Source organism: Phalacrocorax carbo, chromosome 2 (assembly GCF_963921805.1).
Source record: "Phalacrocorax carbo chromosome 2, bPhaCar2.1, whole genome shotgun sequence".
Lineage (NCBI taxonomy): Eukaryota > Metazoa > Chordata > Aves > Suliformes > Phalacrocoracidae > Phalacrocorax > Phalacrocorax carbo.
The window spans coordinates 107,468,750-107,485,259 of NC_087514.1; the positions used below are offsets into that span (position 1 = coordinate 107,468,750).

General features: G+C 41.7%; 1 protein-coding gene across 1 annotated transcript in view; it reads right to left on the reverse strand.

Moving 5' to 3' along the window:
• The window catches only part of CUL1 (cullin 1), a 54,194-nt gene extending 39,454 nt beyond the window's left edge, over window positions 1-14,740 (reverse strand). Inside the window, exon 1 of the mRNA XM_064443812.1 lies at window positions 14,604-14,740. The gene's annotated coding sequence lies outside the window, so the exon portion shown is untranslated. The remainder of the gene's footprint in view (window positions 1-14,603) is intronic.
• Between the last annotated feature and the right edge of the window lie 1,770 nt (window positions 14,741-16,510).

A 16,510-nucleotide genomic window follows, 5' to 3' on the forward strand; every position in this document is an offset into this window, starting at 1 on the left:
CAGAAAATAAAGATATTCTTTCAGGACCGACTGTACTTCATAGGTGCTTTGTCACAGCCACTTCTAGGCTACTGCATGTTCCAATCCAAGGTTCACACTGTTACAGATTAAGTATTCTGTTATACCCTCCCTGACTCCCACCCAATTATTTGTAGGACTTACCTTCTGTCTTTTCCTCTTGATCCCAAGAAGACCAGTTAAGACCGAGACATTTCTTCAGTTTTTTTTAGTCAATTACTGTCTTACTGCAGAAACACAGCAGTTACCACTCCTCATAGTCCTTTACTGTCCATCACCCATAAGAATGTAAATCTCAAGCTCTAAGTAGAAAACACTAGGAATTATTTTCATTATGTCAATCTAAGCAACAAGTACTGTCTCATTTCAATCGAACTGCTTCTGTAGCTAGATTTTCTTTTTACATGAACAAAAATTACTTAGAAGATTAGGTGGAAGACCAAGAATTCAATCAATATATATCTTATAAAACACACACTTAAAATTTAACTTTGCCATTCTGTTTCTCTAATTACAGCAAACTGGTTATCAAAGACACATAGGAATAATGCACCATCATACATAACTCTGTATTTAACTCCTCTAATTTCCAGAAATCGAACCTGCTGCAGTACTAATAATGACAGAGTTCAACAACTGAGCAATGAAAGCCAGAAAGAACAAAGGTCCGCAAGTGGCCATTTGCCTTTACTGAGGGAAAAGCTTCGTGCACATTACACACCCACAATCTTGGACTACGATCTTAAGTCAGCACTGCAATACAAAGCAAGAAAATGAATTTGATGTCTACAATCCAGGAGAGAATAAACTTTTTGGTCCCTTTATCGGGTACTGTTTGGACTTCCCACTCAAGCAAGAGAAGGCATGGTTATGAATCTACAACTCTACTATGACTGCAGTATGTGTAAAAAGTAACTGACCTTTACTTTCTTACAGATCTGCAAAAAACAAGCAGCCCAGAACAAGAGTGCATTTTAGTAAAAACATTTTGGCGTAACTAATATGAAATACTTCCCTGCTGTATAGAAGTTTATTACAAAAGGCCAACCCCTTGCTAGCTAGCAGAAAGCATAATAACCATTACAAGACTTCACAAATGGGCCAAGGTCCCTTCCCAGATAGCATGCAGCGGGGAGCGACAGCCAGGGCTCTTACTCAGACATCTCTCCAGGTGCCAGTAAGAGGCAGCCACCCTTCTATTGCAAGCAAGTGGTCACCAGCTGCCCAGTGGGTGGGGAATTTCCCCCTCTGTGATGATAGAAATATTTAACTTTCTTCTCTAAGCGTCTACAAATACTGGTGCTCTACAGTTACTACCTTTTCCCATAGTCCTTTAAACTCACGGTATTCCTCAGTCATACTTTAGTAATTTTCCCTCCCCTCCCCCTGAAGTAACCCTCTATATTCAAGTCAGGATGTAGCCACTAAAAACAATGCCATGAGAAAGAACTTAATTTTTACTTTTATTTTCTCATGCAGTCCACTATGTAGAAATCTTTTCTTTATAAGCAATAAAGTCCACTATATTTGACATTACCTCACTATCCCTCCCACTACATTTGACAACATTACCTCACTTGGCTGTATTCCAATTTTAATTTCACAATTAAAGACGTGAATACAGAATGATAGTATCATGACACTAACTTCCTAGACTCAAATAATTTACTTCTTCCAGTTAGTACTAGTTAATACAGTTGGGAAATAAAGCAATAGATGAATAATGCTATAAACTACTACTAATTTTTTGAAAATTTATTCATGTGCAGAAAAATAGAAAGGTAATTATTACCTTAACAGGAGTGAAGTTTCACTACATAAGAATACTTTAACTATAAAGCTTATTTATGAAAGCAACCATTTGTACTTAGTGGTTAAACTGAGCTATGGTGTTACATGCATAGAGAGAGGAGGGGTAAACCAAGGCTTTGTTACTTAGCAAAGTTATTATACACAAAACACCAAGTGAAAATATGAAGTCCTATTTCATGTGAAAAGTGTACATGTAGTTTTCAAAATTATTTTTTGGGGATTCACGTACAGAAAACCTCTTCTAGGCAAACAATTCTGGAAGGTCAAATCGAGTCCGCAGTAGTTACACTGCATCTCTTTACCCAATGTCCTGATTGCTAAACTTCTAAACTCTCTTGTCTTGCTCTTTATAAGTTTATCACTTCTCAGTGCCCGGGCTGTACGCAGCTGCTAAGAGCAAGGTGCCCTCCCAAGAACCATGAATTGCAACAGGTAAATTAAAACCTCAATGTTAAGTCATAACCTTTACATCAGTGAGATCTCTCACCTGAAGTGCTGTTGGTGAGACTACACAAGCCAGTCTTGAACTGACCATCACAATGGTTTCTCACCCAAACAGATCAAACTTACTGGTGACCTCCCTCATGGACAGGACCACCTGCCCAAGTTGCAACATCCGCTCTGTTGCTGTGGACCAGAGAATGCAGGTTTCATTGTATCTTCAGGACCAGCTACATTTACATGCAAAAAAATTACCCCTGCAGTTTCCAGATTATATATACACAATTTGATGCGGCAGTACTCAGTGTGTGTTCAAAGCCATCCTATCTGTCACACCTGCATTCAAGCACTGCAGTTAAAACACAGTCAAACAAAACTGTCATTTCTGCCCATGCCAATTGTCAAAAGGAGGTAATATTTCTGTGAAAACTTTAGAACAACAGCCTTGAAAGAGAGCGGGAAATGCTATTCCCTCCTTTTCATTACTGTGGGGGACATGACATGACTCACCTCATATGCAAGGAAACACACCAAATTGGAAAACAGTGGGTTTGGTTTTATTGGTCTAATAATAAGTGGTATTTCTTTTAAATTTCCCATCTGAGGAAAATGATGTGTATGCCAAATGAGGCCTATAAGGAAATCTGAAAGTTAACCCTACTTTCATCTAAAAAATATAGTAAAACCCACTGGATTTACAGCATCTCAAGCCACCTGCTGAATGACTACCTCATTTTTATGTCCTAATACAACATAACTTTCAGCTTCACAGCTCCAAGGCTTATGCATCACCTGTTGTTCTCCCACAAACATGTATTTCTGAACTACGGATTTCAAGATAGCTTACTTCAGTAATTACAGATAGAATTTGAAGTTATCACCTTCTTGGCCTGGTAAGAACTTATAGGCCCAGAGCAAAGTTTTCCAGCTGACCCAAGAGCTCAGATAGCATTTTTTTTAAAAGACATTCAGTAGAGAGGCACAGGACCTAGACTTAGTAATTTCCAAGTATTTTATCCCTTGTCTAATTTCAAACATGAGAAGAACAGTCTTGCCACATCTAACAGTGTGAGCTAAGGTGACCAGATTTAATCATACTTTAAAAACCAAAACGCATTAAGGAAGAGAAGCAAATTTCACTACGAAGATATGGTGGAATGAATGCTATTAAAAGCAAGTCAAAGACTTCTGGTGTTAAAAAGGTTCTGAGAGTGAATCAGAATTTCACTCCTGTCCACTGCCTCTATCCATTTTCTAAAGCTGAATGCAAATTTCCCAATAACAAAAATTCAGTACAAGCTCATTTGGACACTGGCTACAGCTTGACATCTTTTGTAAAAACTGATGCACCATGTTCATGTAAATGGCCACTACAAGCAAAATATCAGCCCTCTGTGCTGAAAGGATAAAGCATAATTAACATTTAATCTTTGGCTTCCAAAGACAGAAAAGAGGAGCAAGTTTAATACAGTCACACACTTCAAAAGGCAAAATGAAATTCTTCTTGCCATACTCTTTCCTCCCTGTTTTTCCAGCTTGACTCTTCTAATTTACTTTATCCTGCTCTCATGTTGCTGTATTTCAGCAAGGCTGATCCAGAAAGTCAATAGATGCTCTGTATTCAAACAGCAACACTCAAAAAGGTTCCCAATCAGTTTTACTCCCTCAAAGTCTCTACTACCTGCACACTGAGCCAATTATCAGTTATTTACCCAAGATATGCAATATTGAATGAACCAATGCCATACGACACAAGCACAAAAAAATATTTTTCAAAAAACTAAAACAGAAGCACATTAAACACTACCTTTGTCCAAACACAAGCTGTTTGCTTGTTCTTATACTATTTAAAAAACAACTTAAGATATTGGATGCTGGTTTATACTCTAGCTCACATAAATTTCAAAATTGCCAAGCCATTACCATATCAAAATATTTGGCAAGTGTTTGCCTTACAATAAGCATCCAAAAGCACATCTATTGTTTTCAGTGTTAGGCTTGATTCAAAACATACTAAAAAATAAACCAAACCCCTCTCCTAACCAATTTATTATTCATATATCCTCTTTCACCAAACATGGACAGTTTCATAGATTGGATCATTTGCAGTGTCCTTCCTACAAACAAGGCTTAAGATTCTTCTTGACATCATGCAGACACACACCTTTTGAAAAGGCATGTAAATGCACAGTACAGAGCTGAGAACAATATACTTCCCCCTCCACTGCTAGTTAGCCTGTAGGACACAATCCGCATGATTAATCAGATATTAATCCCCGCGCCAGGGAGGGGTACAGAGACACTTAAAAATTCTCTTTGCTTTCACCTTTTACGTCTTTGCCTTTATGACGTATAAGCTATTTGTTGGAAATTTTTTTCCAGGTTAAATATCTCTTGAATCTTTAAGGATGAAACCTCCATTCTGGATTTATGTTTGATTGAGTGGAAAGAGACAAGAGAAATAAATCTATTTTGTCCCTATAATCACTTGCGCTCACAATTTATGATTTCAAAGACACTGGAATAATCTCCCCAGGGAAGTAGTTGACTTGGCCACATTGGACACTTTCAAGAGTCGTCTGGAGAGGGTGCTGGGCCACCTTGTCTAGACTATGCTCTTCTTAGAAACAGACTAGATGATCCCTGAGGTCCCTTCCAACCTGTGATTCTGTGAATTCATATGAAGGTTATATCCATGTACCTGCAAATTAATTACTTTGTGTTTATCTGACTTCAGTTGAGGTTACCATTATGAGCTCAAAAATCTAATGTAACATAACTTAGTTGAGCCATGGCCCTGTATGCTACATTTTATAGCACTGACATTTCTGTCCAGAAGTACTTTAGGTCAGTAACTTATAAACTAGGCAGTTTATGCATGTAAAGTGACCCAATCTTTAAAGCAAGACTAGGAGCAAGTGTAACATCCTTAGCACTTTACATGCTGCAAATGTGTAATTAATCAAAATCTGGAGAATCTGCCTATAGCAGACACTTCCACTGTGCCCCACCAAAATGAAACCACAACTACTGTAAAAAAATGGTTATTCCAGAAATCATATCAGTACCAGGAGAGAAATGTTAGAACCTTCTCTCCCTTTTCAACATCAAGGATATTTGAGACAAACTATGCAAATTACAACGTTCAGTTCCTCTGTATTATTACAAAATACTGAGTTATATGTTGTGTGAAAAGCTTTAGCTCATCTTATTTTCAGGAGAGTTAAATTCAGTTCATCTCATTATGAGAAAAAGGTGGATATATACATGCATACACTCCTCCATTCCAAATTGTCTTCGGGTGGTAAAAGCATTCTGTGTAGCAGGTTTTTTTTTTTTAAAAAAAAAAAGTGGCAAACAAGTAGAGTAGAAGCAAGTAGGCTCAATTTGCCAGTAGCTTAATACCAAGTTGTGCAAATTCAGTGTAAAGTTTGAGCAGTTACTCCTTTACCTTCTGAGGTTGCCCTCATTCAGGGCTTCACTGTTCTTCCCACACCCACTCCTCTATGTGTTTCAGCTCTGACCAATGACATACTGAAAGCACTTTAAGCAATACACCCCCTACTTTACTTCATACACCATTGATACATTTGCCAGCTCAAAAAAATAAAACAAAAGTCTGGATATGCTCTTCAAAGCTAGAAAGACACTTAAATTCACCTTTCTTTTCAAATTTAAACAGAATATATGGAAGTAACTTGTAACTGCAGTTTTTACACTTTTCTTACTTAGATTATGCATAATCATGTTCACTAAAAGCCTTTTTTAACTGACATGGTTTTAACCTGGATGCCTGATTACAATAATTTTTCCCAAACATAAATTACTTCCTCTGAGGAGCACCAAGCAAGTTTGAGTGTACCACTTTCACTTCTCTTTGCCTATTCTTTCATTAGTTCTTTAACATTCTTCATTTACTACTTGATTTCAGCTTTACCCTTGTCTTCCTTGAGTAAACAGTTCCTGCAACTTTTGACAGAGATCTCCTTACAGTAATGCAATAGCTTACACAAACCAAACAAAAACCCATATACATGATGTCTAATAAACAGAGGCTAGGTCTAGACTAGACGAGGTTTACTGATTACACAACAAACTCTCCCTTCTGCTGAAGTAAACTTTGGTCAATATTAACAATCCTACCTGTCAACAAGAAAACTTTCATGGTAGTCTCACTGCATCAACAACTTTGCAAATAACGTAAGGGACTATATCCTTAACACACCACTATACAGGTAGAACTTTTCAGGTTTTCTTTAGTCATCTTTACTTCACTTTTTTGCTATTCAAGTAATCCTTGTGTACAAAGTTTTTAGACTACTCCTAAACTGAATGCATTCTTTCTAACCTGAGGTCTCGGGTTTTCCTGTGCTACAAATAGAACGCAGCCCCTACAGTGTCTTTTAACTGAGCCTGCAGTGATAAGCTTCATAGCTTCTTAGAACACTCACTATGCTCAGCTCTTGCATCTTGGAAAAAGGAAGCCTGCAGACTAGGAAAAGAGCAACACTGTGTGAAAAGAAAAATCAAGTCAAGATATGAGCAGACTGAAGAGGAGGAAGAACGGTCTAAGCAAGCCTTGAGTATTCCCTCTGACTTTAGTCTTATATAGATACAACCTGCATTAAAAAACCCAAGAACAAAAACCAAGTAAGCCTTCAAGGACAACATGTATGATGATGCATTTCTTGAATCAGCCAAGAAGATGCAGAAAAGAAAAATGAGGGAGGACATGCCATGAAAACACAATACTAGATACCCAGCATGCCAAGCAGAAGATAGAACAATACACCTTGTTTTTCTTAGAAAGACAGGAAAGGGGAAAAAAAAAAAGAAATGTGGCAATGGGGCATCATATCAAATGCAATTAAGCAAGAACAAACACAGAAGACTCTGACAACTCTGAAATATCCTGGGCAAGATGAGACCCTAATGATCCCTCAAGTACAATTCTTACATGTAACTGCTTTCCTAAAAGCTCTTCCCAGCCATCAAAACTTTAACTAAAACCAACTTAAGCTAAAAACACCATGATCCTACTGATCTTCGTTAAGAAAATCTTGGTACGGTCTTCCAGTTCACTTCAGATACAGCACGACCTCTGCCACAACCTGCAGGGCAAGCCTCTGAACCCCAACACAAATCCCCCTCCATTATAACAGCACTTAGTGCACCACAACATACGCTCTCATACTAACCTGCTAGACACAAACAGGAATTTTAACCTGTAATAATGTTTCCACACAAAGTTTTCCCATGCTCTTGGAAGGTGGCGATTCTATCAGTAACTTTAAAAAGTACTAATGTTAACAAGCGTAAAACAACTCTGGCTCAAATCTCTTCCCAACAGCTTGCTAGTTTCACAGCTTCTTCCATCTTGTTTCCTTTGGAAGAGCTCAACTGATCAAGGCAATGCAGTTTGCCACTTCAATTTATAAATAAATATTATGGTCACAGTGATTCTTCTTGTAAACAGACTGACATTTTTAGATGTTCAAATATACCACAAGAGTATGGCTTAAATACTGAAGAGCTTCCTCCTATATTCACCTTCATGCTGACACTTCATTCAGAACTGGTAAGGATTGCAGGTATCACATAGTAAAAACAGTCTGCAAATCAAAGACTGACTGTTGCAGTTACATTAATTTCGTGCGTGTGACAAAATCACTACCCTGTGAAAACTGCCCCTTTTTTGTTTTTGGTTTTTTTTTTTAAATCAGGTCTACATGAAGTGCAGATATATCTGCTAGTGATCTAGATTCCTACTACGGTATAGTGCAAACACTATAAGCAGTTCCTAGTGCTGCAAACACGGTAAGCAATGAACAGTACAGACATATCTAATTCCACATGCCTAAATGTTCATAAGGTGCACTTACTTCCACGGCCAGCAAGAAAGAGAACTTTCTCAATAAAGCCTAGAAAGGAATTCACAAAAGATTTTTCTGGTTCAAATCTGAACTGTAACAAACCTAACTCACAGCAAAGAATTTATACCTCAATAGTTAGTTCCATATAAATTCAGTATCATTTTCAGAAACTTTTTTAGTCAGTTTTGACATCTAATGACTGCAAAAGGCATGCCTGGTACAGAAGTGAGAGAGTTTATCTTTATTTTGCAAAAGTTAAAATTGATAAGCATCCCTAACAGCCACACTTAGATCCTGCTTCTTGTTGATTTAGCTTGCACCGTTAAGTTTTAAAGCTAAGCCTGCATTAGAATGTAAGAAAAATCAATTTAATTAATTTACTTAAGCATATACATTTTTGTTTTATACTACTCCTATCAGTGATGGCATTCTAGCAAAGGCACACTTTCAGTCATAACAAAGCTTTTCCAAAGTTATCTCTGAAAAAAAAGCACAGTAAGAGAACAGTCTGTTTTCTTAAGAAAATGCAGAAATTTTTAAAAAGTGTTTTCAAGCATACAGTGAAAGTTTCTCCTTTGGCTACCCAGAAGCAAGCAGAATGTTTGCCCATTACATTATTACGATGAAAAGTAAGATGGAAAGACTAGCAGCTAACAAAGCAAGAATTACTTCCCATGACCCTCTTTTTTTCCCTGCAATTCAGCCCTCCAAATTTTACACAAAACTTCCAGATGACAGTCTCCACTGCTCTGGAACTAGAAGAGCTTGCATATTTACATAGGAAATTAAGTTTAAATTACAAAGCAAACCAGGGTGAACTAAGGTCACACCAGCAGCCTTACTTCTGAACTCTAATCCACATTAAGATATTGTCCAACCTTAAACACACAGAGCAACAAGTTACATCACATGCAAATTAAAAATACAAACAAGAAGTTTCTGAGTTCAGCTATGGCTGAAATTGCATTCCTAATAATCCAAATTCTTGTAGCTCCCTGCTTTAAATTTTAAAAATTAACTTTTGTCTAACTTTTATATTAATGAATTGAATACTGGGGGGTTTGCTACTGGGACGCAGATATATCTCCATGAAAAAGGGAGATGACAAGCATGTCTGTATCTTCAGAAGATCAGTACATTACCAGAGCAGAGTGAGAAGCTGCCTACACTGCAAAAAAACTTTCAACCATCATGATCCTCACCATCCTATGTGTGAATAAAAAGCTTCCATTTCTCCTTCTGAGTAACACCAAGACTGAGACATATAGCAACATTAACTAGAGCAAATGTAATGAACCGCAAAGACAAGGAACATTTTATATCACCTTAGGTACTTCTAATTTAAAGAAAAACAGAAGTCATTGGTATTGAACTGATACTCGAATCTAGTGCATAACTACAAAGACCTCAGAGAAAATTTATTTGATCCTTTATTCTTAGTACTGTTGTCAAGCAATACTTCATTTCTGCTAGACCAACGTACAGCAGCAAAACATTCCAACTCCAAAACCAGAATAATCAAAAGGGGAAGGAAGGGAGATGATGTTGATTTTTCCTGAATTTTTGGAAGCACATCACAAAGTAAATCTGTTTAATCAAGAATCGCAGAACCATAGAATGGTTTGGGCTGGAAGGGACCTTTAAAGATCTTCTAGTCCAACCTCCCTGCCCTGGCCAGGGACATCCTGCACTAGATCAGGTTGCTCAAAGCCCCATCCAACCTGACTTTGAACACTTCCAATGATAGGACATCCACAGCTTCTCTGGGCAACCTGTTCCAGTGTCTCACCACCTTTAGCATAAAAAATTTTTTCTAATGTCCAATCTAAATCTACCCTCTTCCAGTTTAAAGCCATTGCCTCTTGTCCTCTCACTATAGGCCTTGGTAAAAAGTCTTTCCGTCTTTCTTGTAATCCCCCTTCATATATTGAAAGGCTGCATTAATGTCTCCCTGGAGCCTTCTCTTCTCCAGGCTGAACAACCTCAACTCTCTCAGCCCTTCTTCATAGAAGTGTTCCAGCCCTCTGACCATTTCCATGGCTCTCCTCTGGACCCACTCCAACAGGTTCCATGTCCGTCTTGTGCTGGGGACCACAGAAGTGGATGCAGCCCTCCAGGTGGGGTCTCACCAGAGCAGAATAGAGGGTGAACATCACCTCCCTTGACCTGCTGGTCATGCTTCTTTTTACAAGACCAAGATACAATTGCAAAGAAGGTATGGCAATCTTGAGGATAAAGTACAAGAGATCCTAACTCTGGCAAAAATTTACATATGACTCTCTACCAGTTTCCTGAAATGCAAAATGGAATTAATATTTTCCTATTTTCACAGTAGTCTTAATTTTTTCAAGTTTCACAGATGAAAAGGAATTTGAAAACACGTTACATTAAAAGAAAAAGAAATATTTTACTTTGACCTGTATCATTTACAAGAGGAGGTGAAATAGCAACATGACAGTTCACTACTGTGGCACCACAGGTTCTCTGGGTAAAAAGAAAATTGTCAGAAATTACCCACTGGGACATGCAGTATTTCCTAACAGTGCTCTTCCCAGCAGCTGTACTGCAACCATTCCCTGATTAAACCTCATAACTATCGATGCTGGATAATGCAACGAGTGTTTAAATCTGACAGTGGTCCACCTCTGTAGTTATGTTATGTTAAAGGCTACAGGTTATAGCACCACAGCATGGCACATCAGCTCAGGACAATTTTATTACAAAGTCATTTAGTCACGTCGATAACAGGTCTGAACTGCATTGTTGTAGAACCATCAACAGTCAATCCGTAGTTGTTCTTCCACTGATAAACCTACAACCTTTACAATAAAATAGTAAGTTACTTCTGTAGACAAGTTCAACAGCTTCTATAATTTTCCAACCATTACATTTTCTTGCCTTTTCCTTACTGAAAACTCTCCTTTAACAAGTAATGGAAACTCAATGGTCTCTGTAACAAATTTTTAAAATAGTTTAAGTTTGCACCCTTATATAGGTTACAACTTTTACCTAGGCCTCTAAACATTGGTTCAAACAACCATTTCTTTAGATGGTTGTATCTTGAAAAATACAGTAATTAAAAAGTTTTTATGAGTTTAGTCTTGCCAAAAGCCAATGCTGGCACTCAAGTAGTCAGTTTAAAGCAAGTTCATGCATTCCTAAAGCACATGGAGAACTTCCAAGACCAAGCTTTCCACACTCTTCTTTCCTCCAAGCTCTCTGCAGCAGGAAGGCTATACTGACTGCAGGCTTCTGCGACTGCCTCTGCACACCCTCCTAGCATGCCCATCCAAGTGGGACGGTTACTGTTTTCCTCCTGATGCACAGAGACTTACCCTGTTGGACAGCATGGGAAGTACAACAGCATGGCTATGCTGTTAAACAGGAGCACTGGTCCAACCACCTTAATCTGATTCTGCCCTCAGCAAGTTAGAAAACCCCAGCTGAAAAGTATAGTAAACATCACATTGGTATCCACCTGTAAACACTGACAACCTCTTACTAGAACGACTCTGTCACTTCACATTCATGACACAAATTTTTCATGTTGAGAATGGTATAAATCCAAGTGGGAAATCTTTAAAGCTGTTTCACCCACTAGGATTTAATTAAAAAAAAAAAAAGGCAAAACCCCAAACAAACCTCAATGTCAAGAGAGAAGACTCCAGGTATACCCAATTCATGCAATCACTGACACCCAGGATGTGACTCATCATTAAGCTGGGCCCTACTAAAATAATTATTGCTACACAAAACTAGGCACTACTTAAAAAACACACAGATTAAAAGCAGTACTCAGAGATCTTAACATATAAATTGTAAGAAAAAATTTTTTAAGCTGAATATGAGATAACTTTCTCAAAGGACTCAATGATGTTTTCAGAACAATACAGCTAGAATGTAAGACCTTACACTAAGAATAGCTAAATTCAAAAAGGCCACCCCCAAATCAGCGCCCAAATAAGGGTGTGCATCAATTTAACTTAAATTATTTACATTAAAAAAACACAATTTTCTCATGCCAACAGTCTAAGTAACAGGCCCAAGTTATAAGGCAAGTTCAAACCAATGTAAAAAAAGGACTGAAGTGGAAGAAAAATCATTTAGTTAACCCAGTACACTGTTTTGTCAGCTGAGGAGCAGGATGCATATGTGTAATTTAGGTGTCTAAACTAAGAAACTGTTCTCTATGTGATCCCTGGATAGGCAATGGAAGAAGTTTCCTCCAGAGGGGCAGTTCAGATCAGAAGCCGAGTTCAGTTGCTCTGAGCTGTTGCTGAGTTACTAGGATCTGCATGTACTCAGCTAAGAAAATAAGCTGTTAACACTAGCTACTGAACCTGGATTCTAGAGTTAAATGTATAAATTGCTCTGGAGATCAAATGTGTTCCCCACACCTCCATGGGACAAATTCATCCAGTTTCAATTGCACCTCAAATACATAGTGATGATGATATGATTGTGAAATGTAACCACTCTTAAGAACCAAAGCAACTAAGAAAAATGTAAAATAAGTTGGGAAACAACTAGTGAGAAACAGGAGAAGTTGCAAAGTAGGGGGAAAAGACTTCTTTCTAGTAGTCACCAGCAGAGACACAAAGTGCCCATGCAACACTGACATCAATACACAACATTGCAGCAGTTCACTGTGAGCCTCTTTGGAGTAAAAACTATGTACCATGGCACCTACGAAGTATCTTACTACTTCTCCAAAGAGGATCCATCCCAAACACGCTCCATATCAACTAAGTACCAATTCACAATATGGTATTACACATGACATTTGGTCTCATTTAAGTTATATGGCCACTAGGTATTTCTGGTCCCTACAGACCACTTCTACTAGCCCTGTCAAAAGCATTTCCAAGACAGACTTTTTTTTTCCCCAGACTAGCATCAGGGTATGTGTGTGTATTAGGGGGGAGGTATATGATTATATATGAACACATATACTGGCAGAAAGGTTGTTGAGGAAGTCAGTAACGAAACAAAGGAAAACAAAATAAGGTAAAGCAAGTAATCTGTATCCTCTTAGTACTGACTGAGGTGTATACAGATAATCTAGGGTTAAATTCTCCTCAAAGGCACAGCTAGAGGATTTAAATACAAAGTGGGGGAGACAGCATGTGAGTCTACAAAGGAAAGGAGTATGTGGAGAGATCATCAGGTGAGATAACAAGGAAGGTTTTAATGACAGGAAAATAAGATCAGAAGGGCAAAAACACATGGTTAAGAAAATAGTTACTGGAAGAAAACTGAAAGGGTAAAGGTAATACGGGTGTAATGATGGTGACGGAATATAACATGAAGAGGAAATAAGAAGGATGGGAACAGGATCCCAGGAAAGATGCAGTTAGCTTTCAGTGGCAAAGTTACTGGGAAACAAATGAAGTGATTATTTGCAACAACATAAAACTGCAGGACTAGTCATATGGATTGAGGTAATAAAGTGCACAGACACATAAAAGGTTACAGGCGGCACCTTCTCTGGTAAGGCCACAACAGTAGGGGGCAACAAGGGGAAACCTGGTTCACAGTCCTTGATAGTGAGAGAAACCTGGAGAAGGTGACAAGGAGGAGCTGTGGGAAACATCCCCCAGCAGCCACGATGGCACTGGGGACACAGAGGAATTTTTCTAGGTCCAACCAAACAGCTCCTAGACAGACCTGAGTGTCACTAGGGCTCTGGGTGCAGCTGGGATACAAGAGAAGGAAGCAGTACAGAAAAGGACAGAGAGGAAAGATGGCAAATGAACACCCAAAACCAGTGCCCAGTGAGGTTATGGACAAAAGCTCACGGGGAGAAGAGAGCAGAGGCCGGGGACGAGCAGGGCCTGGGACTGCTGGGGTGGGCAGTCCCGGGAGGCAGAGCGGGGCCGCGGGAGGACGGGCCCGAGGGGCCGGGCTCTAAGAGCCCGCGGAGCGGGAGGCAAAAGCAGGAGCAGCCACCGAGGCGGCCCCGGCCCGGCCACCCAGGGGCCGCGGTCATGGGGGAGGGGAGGGAGGCGGAAGGCAGGGTCGGGTCCGCACGGGGACAACGGGCGGGAGGGAGCGGGCAGGCCGACTGCCGGGCAGGTCCGGCGGGGCCGGGGCAGCCGGGCGGCCGGTAGGTCGGGCTCCCGCGCCCCGAGGGGGTCGATGTATTCTGAATGCGCAGTTAGTGGCCTCCCCGCTCCGAGCCGGCCCGCTGCTCCTGGGGCCGGATCTGCGAGCAGGCCGGACAGCAGCTCCCGCCGCCTCCCCCGCTCCGGAGCCAGGTGCGCACCCGGGAGAAGAAAGGCGGGCGGCGGGCTGGGCCCAGCCTCCCCTTCCCCCGCTCCCGCTCCCGCTCCCCGCGGCGTGACTCAGTGCCGGGCCCTACTTCACCAGGCCCGTGCGGCCTCGGCCCCACGGGGCCGCCTCCTCGCGGGCCCGGCCCGGCCTCTCTGCGACACAACGCCGCGGCCTCCCCACACTCACCAGCATCGCGCGTCCCGCAGAGTCAGGCCGCGTCCGCCCGCCCCTTCCGCCTCCGCTAGGCCCGGATCTGCCACCGCCTCCCCCCAGCGCGGCCCAGAGAGCGCGGAGGCGCCGCCCCTCGTCGCCCGCTCCGCCCTGGCCTGGCCCGGCCCGGCCCGGCCCACAGCGCGGAGGGGACCCGCGGCGTGGGGGAGGCGCGGTTCGCTAGCGGGTCCTAGGGATGTGGCTGCCCATGTTGGGAGGGACTGCCCGGTCTCTCTTCTCCCGTCCCCTGAGGGCGAGTGGGGGGCGCTGCGGAGACAAGCAGCCGGGGCGGCAGCGTCGCGTGGCCTCTCCCCACCCGCACCACCGGTGAGGCTGGAGGCGCTCGGGATGACCCGAGCCCGGCCGCCTCCTCCTTCCTCCTCCCAGAACAAAAGCTGGGGCAGGCCGTGGCTGCCGGGGGTCACGGCCGCTGGCGCCCGGCGGGGTTTAGCGGGGCGGGGCGGGGCGTCGCAGCCCCTACGGCGGAGCCTGTCCGGCGGCATGGGCCAGCCGGGGCCGGCCCACCGCCATCTGCTCGGCCTCCAGGCCCCTGCCCTGCCCGAGGCGTCACCGCCCCGGACCCCACCCCCCAAAGTTAGTCTAGTGCCAGAAGAGCTGTCGGACGTGTTTCAGGATGACCCTATTAGATGTGATAAGTCCTCCATCCATAACTAAGCATCCGCTTTTGTATTTGTGAGAAACGTGGGTTTCCTGCCGCGTCCCGCACTTCCTGAGCTGCGCCATACTCGGCTCAGAGCCCGAGTGGATGGTACACCTGCGCATTAACAGTCTGTCCTTGTTGAGCAAGTGTTAAACCAAGCTGTGAGGATCTCCTCTGAATTACTCACATCAGAAGTCATTACCTCGAGGTGAACGTTGCATTGAAAACTTTGATGGTGATGAAAGTGCAGCTGTCATAACATAGAAATTTTCTGTAATTGTGAATATCAGATTAATAAAGCAACTTGGAAAACATTGCAAAGAGAGCAGGGTAGAAATTGGAAGAAAGGAAGTTTTATTCAGCTGTGAGCTGTTTGGAAGATGTGTAAAGGTATTTGGTCTCTTTAACAGTATGAAATGGGTGATGCAAAATCAAAATGAAATTAAGATGGGTTTCAAAAAAGTCTTGTTTTGGAGTCAGTCCTGTCTTATTTATTCCTGAGGACTATGGAATTATATTCCTGGAGCTGTGCTGCAAAGGGAAAGAATGGGGTTTGCATATCCTTGGTATTGTGCTGTGCCAAGGTTCTCTGCACTGTAGTCCCACAAACCACACATTTTACCTGCTGAGGTTCTGGTCTGAATTATCCCAGGAGACATTTAAAGCAACTCAAACGAAGTCATAAAAGTTCTTATCCTTTACATTAGTATACAGAGTTCAGGCTAGAAAATGCATTAGCTTCATAAGAAAGCAAAGAGAAATGGGGAAGCAATAGAAAAACACGTTTCTGTACTCTGCAAAATGCTTCGCTTGCATCCTGGCTCCACTAGCTGGACACCATTTTTGAAAATTGGCCTTCTCAAAGCTAATGGTCCTTAGTCATGTAAGTGCTTGAAAAATTATTTCCCTATATAGTAATGCCTTACTACAGCACAGCCTACTGACACAAGCAGTCATTGACACAGCTCTAGTAATGAAACAATGCTGGCTAAGCACCTGCGAATCGCTGTCTGAGGAACTGGTTTCATGTGGAGCAGGGATACTGTCTCAGTTGGCTGGGTGGCATCACAACGCTTGTATTAATTTTGCCCATGTAGACATACTTTGCAAATACCATTCCTAAGCATGACTTAATTTCTAGCTTGCTAACGTACATGAATTGTACTAGAGGAGAGTTCGTGTTAGTCATGCTGGATGCTGCATCAGCATGGGCAGTTCTGCA